General features: G+C 36.4%; 1 pseudogene; it reads left to right on the top strand.

Moving 5' to 3' along the window:
• The window catches only part of LOC107676705 (CCAAT/enhancer-binding protein zeta-like), a 25,392-nt pseudogene that overhangs the window by 2,834 nt on the left and 14,309 nt on the right, over positions 1-8,249 (top strand).

Here is an 8,249-nt window from a genome sequence, read left to right on the forward strand (position 1 = left end):
ATGCGCACGCCGCTTTTGCAAGCTATTTAAAAGCGAAGGAAAGCAGGAAAAGAGGGAACGCCTCTGCCTCCCCGGTGATACTGGTATTATCGCTTGTCACACGTCGGGAACCTGTGGGAAAATTTCCTCACTGTCACAACTAGAGATCTACCGATATATCGATTTACCAATATTTTTCCGATATATCGATTTACCAATATTTTTCCCGATATTTAAGCATTTTACCATAATCGGATATCGGTTTTGTAATATCGGATTCACCGATAAACGCCGCCATCTTGTGGGTGTTTAATGAGCGCATGTTGGAAATAAAAACGCTAAATTTAATTCTCTGTCTGTTGTCTGTGCTCATCATTAGTCTCGTGAAGCCGCTTTCATATTGCTGTTCACTCAGCAGGTTGATGCTCAGGAAATGCTCCAGCACGGCCACCGCATGTAACTTTTAACAAGATTCACTTGTTTAAAATGCCCTAAATTGTATTAACATTTACTATATAACCAATATTTCGCTAATAAAAATCTAAATAAATACAACTCTATGGAAATTAATTATTTATTATCTCCACGATCGCAGTTTGAGTATAGTTCTGTGAAAATGCATAGATAAACCGCACTGTCAGGAGGCATTTCATAATCTAGAAGGACAAAAACATTATTAATAATTCTGATATAACATTCCAGTTGAGAAATGCAATAAAATAAAAAAATTTGTGTTATATTCCAATATTCCACATTAACATTATCTAGTGAATTATTCTTGACTCTGTAGCTATTCAATAGCTTATAAACCTACTAAAACTATAGTTTAAAATGAAGTTGATATGACTCCTGTCCTTTATTTATTTTCTCCATTTGAAAACATTAGACACTCTACATTTATTTTGCTTATTGTTAATATTAGTGTTGTTGCTGTTGATGCTTTTTATAAATAAAATGTTTTTCCAATATTCCAGAGAATATTATTCAGTGAATTAACATTATCCAGTGAATTATTCTTGACTCTGTAGCTATTAAACAGCTTATAAACCTACTAAAACTGTAGTTTAAAATGAAGTTGATATGACTCCTGTCCTTTATTTATTTGCTCCATTTGAAAACATTATTTTTCTTATTGTTAATATTAGTGTTGCTGCTGTTGATGCTTTTTATAAATAAAATGTTTTTTATTGTTGTAGTATGAAGATTAATTTTAACATGAAAGACTGCTAATTTTCAACACTTACAAAAAAAAAAAGATGACTGAAAAGAGGAAAAACCAAAGTGAAGTATGTTCTTACTTCACTCAGTCATTTATTTACTTTATAACAGTAAATAAATATCGGTTCTGCATATTGGTTATCGGGCACATAAACATGCAAATAATTGGTATCGGTAATAAACAAAATAAATATCGGTCGATCACTAGTCACAACCCTAGTAAAGGCACGGTGAAAGGTTTCCAAGACGGTCTTAATGTGACAAAAAAACAATTGTAAAAAAATTGTTTTACTAAATATCACATTAAAAAGTGCTGTATTTTGAAAAAAAAAAAAGTCTACAAATGAATGTTAAACAAAAAAAATAGAACCAATCATATGCCAAAATTTAGATATTTTCTGCTTAACTCAAGTGATGCATTTTTGTACTTTTTACATTTCATAACAAATAGGGCTGGGTATCGATTCAGATGTCCCGATTCGGTTCGATTTTGATTCGCAAGCTCTAGATTAGGCACCTTAAGCAAAAATATCACGGTATTGTCGTTACAGCTCTAAAATGTGTTATTTTTAAATGACTGGGTAAAAAAAAAAAACTTTTTTCCGCTGAACACAATATATTAGGGCTGTGCAATATATCGAAATTATCGAAATATCGCAAATGTACATATCGCAATATGCATATCGCTACAGCTTGCAATATTTAGGGCCAAACAAGGAACAAAAGACAAAGAGAAAATCACTCACTGCTCTTACCTAAATAACTTTTGTAGCTTAAATAAGAATCAGTGCATATTGAATTCAAAGAGTAAATTCTAAGCAGTGTTTTATTTTTAATGCTAATGAAGTGACTCTCAGAGCAGCTGGAGATGACATTCGTGTTCATATCATCATATAGTGAGACGGCAGAAGCTGAAAACACCGCGAGCGTCATCCATGCTTTAGTATGTGTGTAGTAAACAAAACAGTGTGCCGCGCCATCCGCCATTCATTCATTGCGGAAATCATGGCGCCTTATGCGTGATATCAAATGCTTCCGCAGATTTATAGTATTACTATAGCATTTCACCTGAGCATTGCGAATCACACGTATGGCCATGATAAGCGCTGAATGAATGACAGGCTTTCTATTGTAACATCGCGCAAGGTAAATAAGGGTGACATCTAGTGGAGAAGACTAATGATAAGATTCATATTAATCAGATCTTGTTTTAAATGTGTGCTGAAATAAATACCGGAAAAGATCGATTCGCGGCTTTTGAGAATCGATATCGAATCGACGTCATTTATCGAAAAATCGATAATAACCTAATAACAAATATGTATGCTATACAGTGTAAAAAATCTTCTAATTCAATTTCACACAGTAATGAATCCACTCAAACATTAAGCAAGGGCATTACCATTATCTAGTTATCCAATATTTCCAATCCAATATTTTTGAAGTTCTTTGTTTAGTGCATAATTATTCTAGTCAAAACTGTGGTACTTGTTTCTATTTGTTTTTCAAGCTTTTTTTTTTTCTTGCGACCACTAATTACACACAAGTAATATGGTGATATGTTTAATTTTTGTCTATTAAATCATGTTGTTGTCTTGTCACAGGCAGATTATGTCATGCTGGCCTGCATCAGTGACTCTGCCGAGCTCATCAGTGGTGGAAAGAAAGGTACAATTGATGATCTGGAGGAGAGAGAGCTGGAAGATTTCATAAAAAAGCTGGGTATCCGTGCTTATGCAGAGCAATAAATCATTCAAGATGAACAGGATGAAACATCCTCAGAGCCACCCAAAAAGGAGAAAAAAAAGGCGAAAAGCTCCCAAATGAAAGAGGATTCACAGTCTGGTGAGAAAAATGTTGTTAAACCCTTAACAGAAGATATGAAAACCCCTGTTCAATCTACAGAACTTGGCCATGCTACAGGAAAGAAGGCCAAACAGAAACACACAAACTTGTTTGAGTTTATTCCACGGCAAACTCTGCTTATCAAACTTGGAGGGAAATGGTTTGATATAGAGTACACCTCGGAGAGCACGTCTGTGGCTCAGAGCGAATCACTGGTCTTTCAGTACAAGGCTTTGGCTCAGAAACTCTATGAGAATGAAATTTCCCTCTACAAAAGCAAGAAGAACTTCCAGAAAGGTGCCAACTCTGCTTGGATGAAGAGTGTAGTGTCCACAGGAACTTTGACCGATAGGATGGCAGCTATGACTGTGCTAATTCAGGATGCTCCGATTCATAGTCTCGAGCACGTTGAGAGCCTTGTGTCTCTGGTGAAAAAGAAAGGAAGTCGTAGACAAGGCCTTATGGCCTTGGATACCCTTAAGGAGCTGCTGTTTACTGACCTTCTTCCAAAACACCGCAAGCTTCACACTTTCTCCCAGCATCCTTTTGAGTAGCTGGAGGAAAAAGCCAGTGGAAATAGGGATGCCCGGGACCGCAGGCTCATCCTGTGGTACTTTGAGCAGCAGCTGAAACTTAAGGTAGCAGATTTTGTTGCCGCACTAGACGAACTGGCTCGCGATACGGTCCAGGCCACCAAAATGCGATCGCTTACCACCGCCTACGAGCTGCTGTGCAATCAGCCGGAGCAGGAGAAAGTGCTTCTTGTACAGATTGTCAACAAATTGGGGGATCCTGAATGCAAAATTGCTTCCAAAGCCTCGCACCTGCTGGAAACGGTGCTTCACAAACACCCCAACATGAAGACAGTGGTGTGCTGTGAGGTTGAGCGCCTCATGTTCAGACCCAATATCAGTTCCAAGGCTCAATACTATGCCGCATGTTTCCTAAACCAAGTAATTCTGAGCCACGAGGAAGCAGACTTGGCTGCCAAGCTTATCACCATCTACATCACGTTTTTCAATGCATGTGTTAAGAAGAAGGATATTGAGTCTAAAATGCTCAGCGCTCTGCTAACAGGAGTGAACAGAGCCTATCCATACACAAAGATTGGGGATGATGATGTGTGCAAGCGGCTGGACACGCTTTTTAAAGTGGTGCACATTGTCAAATTCAACACTGCTGTCCAAGCCCTTATGCTGCTCTTTCAGGTCATGGACTCCCAACAGACCATTTCAGATCGCTATTATGTAGCACTCTACAGGTGAACCAACACTCTTTATTTTTCTGATAAATTACGAATAAAGTTAACTGAATGAACTTTTTGTTAGTAGGTGCACTGTTTTATTTTATGTACACTGTCAATTTACCAACATTTCAGTAGTCTGTATTAATCAATCCCAGTAAAATATTAGTAATGATTCTCAATTAGAATAGGAAAAAAATGGCGGTAACACTTTAGAATAGGGACCACATATTCCCTATTAACTAAGAGTTTTCCCTGAACAAACTCCTAATTTGCTGGTTATTAATAGTTAGTTAGGTAGTTGTTAAGTTTAGGTATTGGGTAGGATTAAGGGACCTAAAATACGGTCATGCAGAATAAGGTATTAATATGTGCTTTATAAGTACTAATAAACAGCCAATATGCTAGTAATATGCATGATAATAAGCAACTAATTAATAGCTCAAATTTGATCCTTAAAATAAAGTGTTACCAAAATGGCTATTGAGCACTCATTTTAATTGTCTAAGTATTTAAAATCTTAATTTTGTTTATACAATATGAATTATAAAAACTAATGAATTTATAGAAAAATAATCAATTAAAACAGATTTATGTAGATAAAGAAAAACAATAAAGAAGAACAAAGAAACACATATGCAGTAATCTGTGATTTGAGCGTTTAACAGTAAAGAGTCAGAGAAAAGTTTTCCTGACCAGAGCAGTATTTTCAGTCTTCCAGGGGAATGTAGTCTTTAAATGGAATCAATACTGCAGAAAGACACTAACATGAAAATCATTCTTATTTTAGTTTTGGGTTGGTACTACATATGGAGGTAGTCAGAAATGTGTGTGGTCAAACAAGCAGATTTTGTTGTGTTATTCCAAAACACACAAAATACAGTCGCAGCAGGGCTCGTTATCCTTTTTATTCACTTCCTTTCCCACTCAAGTGTAAGCAAAGTAACATGGATTTGTTCCTATTGAATTGATCTTATTGCGAACAATGCCCACATCTCAAAATCCAATCAACAGCCGATGAATAGAGCCCCTGCCTTATTTGTTTTTTTTCTTTTCCGCTCTCGGATGTCACAATATGGAAGAAATGTTGCTACTTCCATTACATTGCAATTTTAATAGTCCAGTATTACACATAAAATCTTTATATATATATATATATATTATTGGTATTTTGTTTACATATGAAGGGTGTCTGGCATTTAATTCAACGCAAACTGTTATGCTTCTCTCTGGACCGTCTCCTTACGGGAAGGAATTCAATACATGGATTTTACTAGTATCTTTTGGTTTCGAAAATCTATCTGTTGCCTTTCTATAAACACATTATTATTGCATCAGCAAAATTCAATATCTATTTAATTTGTTGATATATAAATTGATGTATTTTATTTAGAGATCGACCGATATATCGATTTACCGATATTTTTCCCGATATTTAAGCATTTTACAATAATCAGGTATCGGTTTTGTAATATCGGATTCACCGATAAATGCCGCCATCTTGTGGATGTTTTGAGAATTGCGCACAGGATCACCATTGCAGCGCATCTGAGGGGACTTGATTTACTGTAGTTAGTAAACTTTATTTAACATAACAGCCATTAATGCACAAATTAGATTAGATTAATTCTGATATAGCATGCCAGTTGAGAAATGCAATAAAATACGATGTTTTGTTTGTTATATTTCAATATTCCAGAGAATATTATTCAGTGAATTAACATTATCCAGTGAATTATTCTTCACTCTTTAGCCTATTAAACATCTTATAAACCTACTAAAACTGTAGTTTAAAATGAAGTTGATATGACTCCTTTATTTATTTTCTCCATTTGAAAACATTAGACCTTCTACATTTATTTTGCTTATTGTTAATATTAGTGTTGCTGCTGATGCTTTAAATAAAATGTTTTTTTTTATTGTTGTAATGTGAAGATTAAATTTAACATGAAAGACTGCTAATTTTCAACACTTTTTTAAAGATGACTGAAAGGAGGAAAAACCAAAATGAAGCATGGACTTGCTTCACTCAGTCATTTATTTACTTTATAACAGTAAATAAATATCGGTTTGGGCACATAAACATGCAAATAATTGGTATCGGTATCGGTTATAAAATGTCAATATCGGTCGATCACTAATTTTATTAGTACGTAACCAATATCAATACAAATGTATATATTGAATAAAAACTTGTTTTGCAGTTGAATGTGTGCCCCACCCTGTTTAAGTAAAAGAATCTGAGATGCATTTTATTTTGAAAATGTATTTTGAGTTTGCTCTGTATGGAAATATGGTATCAATTTTATCCAAGTCTTCAAATTCATTGGATAAGCGGCACAGACAGCAGCATTATAGTTCATGTTTGTTTTCCACAGAAAATTGTTGGACCCAGGACTATCGTCAAGCTCAAGAAAGAGCATGTTTCTCAACCTCTTGTATAAGTCTCTAAAAGCTGATATAGTGCTGAGACGGGTGAAGGCATTTGTGAAAAGGTTACTTCAGGTCAGTTGTGAACAGACCCCTGCCTTTGCATGTGGTGCATTATTCCTCGTGTCAGAGGTGATGAAGAACAAGCCAGGCCTCAAGTTGCTGCTACAGGAGGAGGGGGTAAGTACACGTACCCTCACAATCTACATATTGTGTTGTGTTTAGTCAGAGATTTTCTTTTTATATGAAGAGATGGCAACCTTTACCATTGGAGAAAGTGTGACGGTCAACTTAAATACAAGTGTGCCTCGTAAAACAATGACATTATAGCCTTAACTATAGTCATTAAATTGCTTTTGGAATTCTACTAGTCAATCACTGTTTGTGGATATCATAAAAATGAATGAGTATTGCTGTAAGCAGAATGCATCCCGTCACAATATTGTCTGACTTCTCTAATAAACAGCATTTCTTGTTGTAAACTCTTAACTCTGGAAACACATTGACAGGGTACCAGTTTGTTAAGCGATAAGCTATTTCCTCACAAAAGCAGTTTATTCATGCTACTGAAGCCTTCCCTCTCTGCAGGATGAGGAGGAAGAGATGTATCAGGACCTCGAAGAGGATGTTGATGATGACAGCGTTGCTGAGGAGGGACTTGTGGGTACTGACAAAGATGAAAAAATACAGAGTGTGAAACAATGCCAGATGAAGCCCACTGCATGATGGGTACATCATCAAAACATGGAAGGTGAGCCTTGTTCATGTGCCTGTCACAATAATTACTTAAACAATATTTTTTTTTACAATATTTGTGTTTAAATGCATGTTTGTTTACATAAAAAGGAATGTGTCCAACATTTAGCAAGTCACACTTGTTTCCGTCATCTGTTTTGTTCTGTGTATATACACCGATCAGGCATTACATTATGACCACTGAGAGGTGAAGTGAATAACGTCTAAGCCCACTGCATCATGGGTACATCATCAAAACATGGAGGGTGAGCCTTGTTCATGTGCCTGTCACAATAATTACTTAAACAATATTTTTTTTTACAATATTTGTGTTTAAATGCATGTTTGTTTACATAAAAAGGAATGTGTCCAACATTTAGCAAGTCACACTTGTTTCCGTCATCTGTTTTGTTCTGTGTATATACACCGATCAGGCATTACATTATGACCACTGAGAGGTGAAGTGAATAACGTCTAGGTTACTTGTGTAACCCTCGTTCCCTGAAGGAGGGAACGGAGACGTTACGTCAGTCGTGACTGGTTGCTGTACCACCGCTGTACGGCCGGGGCGCGTAGTCTCGGCTCCTCAGCGAAAAACTGATGTGCGTTTGCGAAACACGCACGCCAACTGTCATTGGCTTGTTTAGTTAACACTCGAAGGTGATTGGGCTCTCGGGTGAGATCCCAATTCGTCAGTCACGACTGACGTAACGTCGAACGTGACTGACTGAAAGGGAACGTCTAGGTTACTTGTGTAACCCTCGTTCCCTGAAGGAGGGAACAGAGACGTTACGTTCCG

Source organism: Sinocyclocheilus anshuiensis, unplaced genomic scaffold (genome assembly GCF_001515605.1).
Source record: "Sinocyclocheilus anshuiensis isolate Anshui unplaced genomic scaffold, SAMN03320099.WGS_v1.1 scaffold468, whole genome shotgun sequence".
Classification (NCBI taxonomy): Eukaryota; Metazoa; Chordata; class Actinopteri; order Cypriniformes; family Cyprinidae; genus Sinocyclocheilus; species Sinocyclocheilus anshuiensis.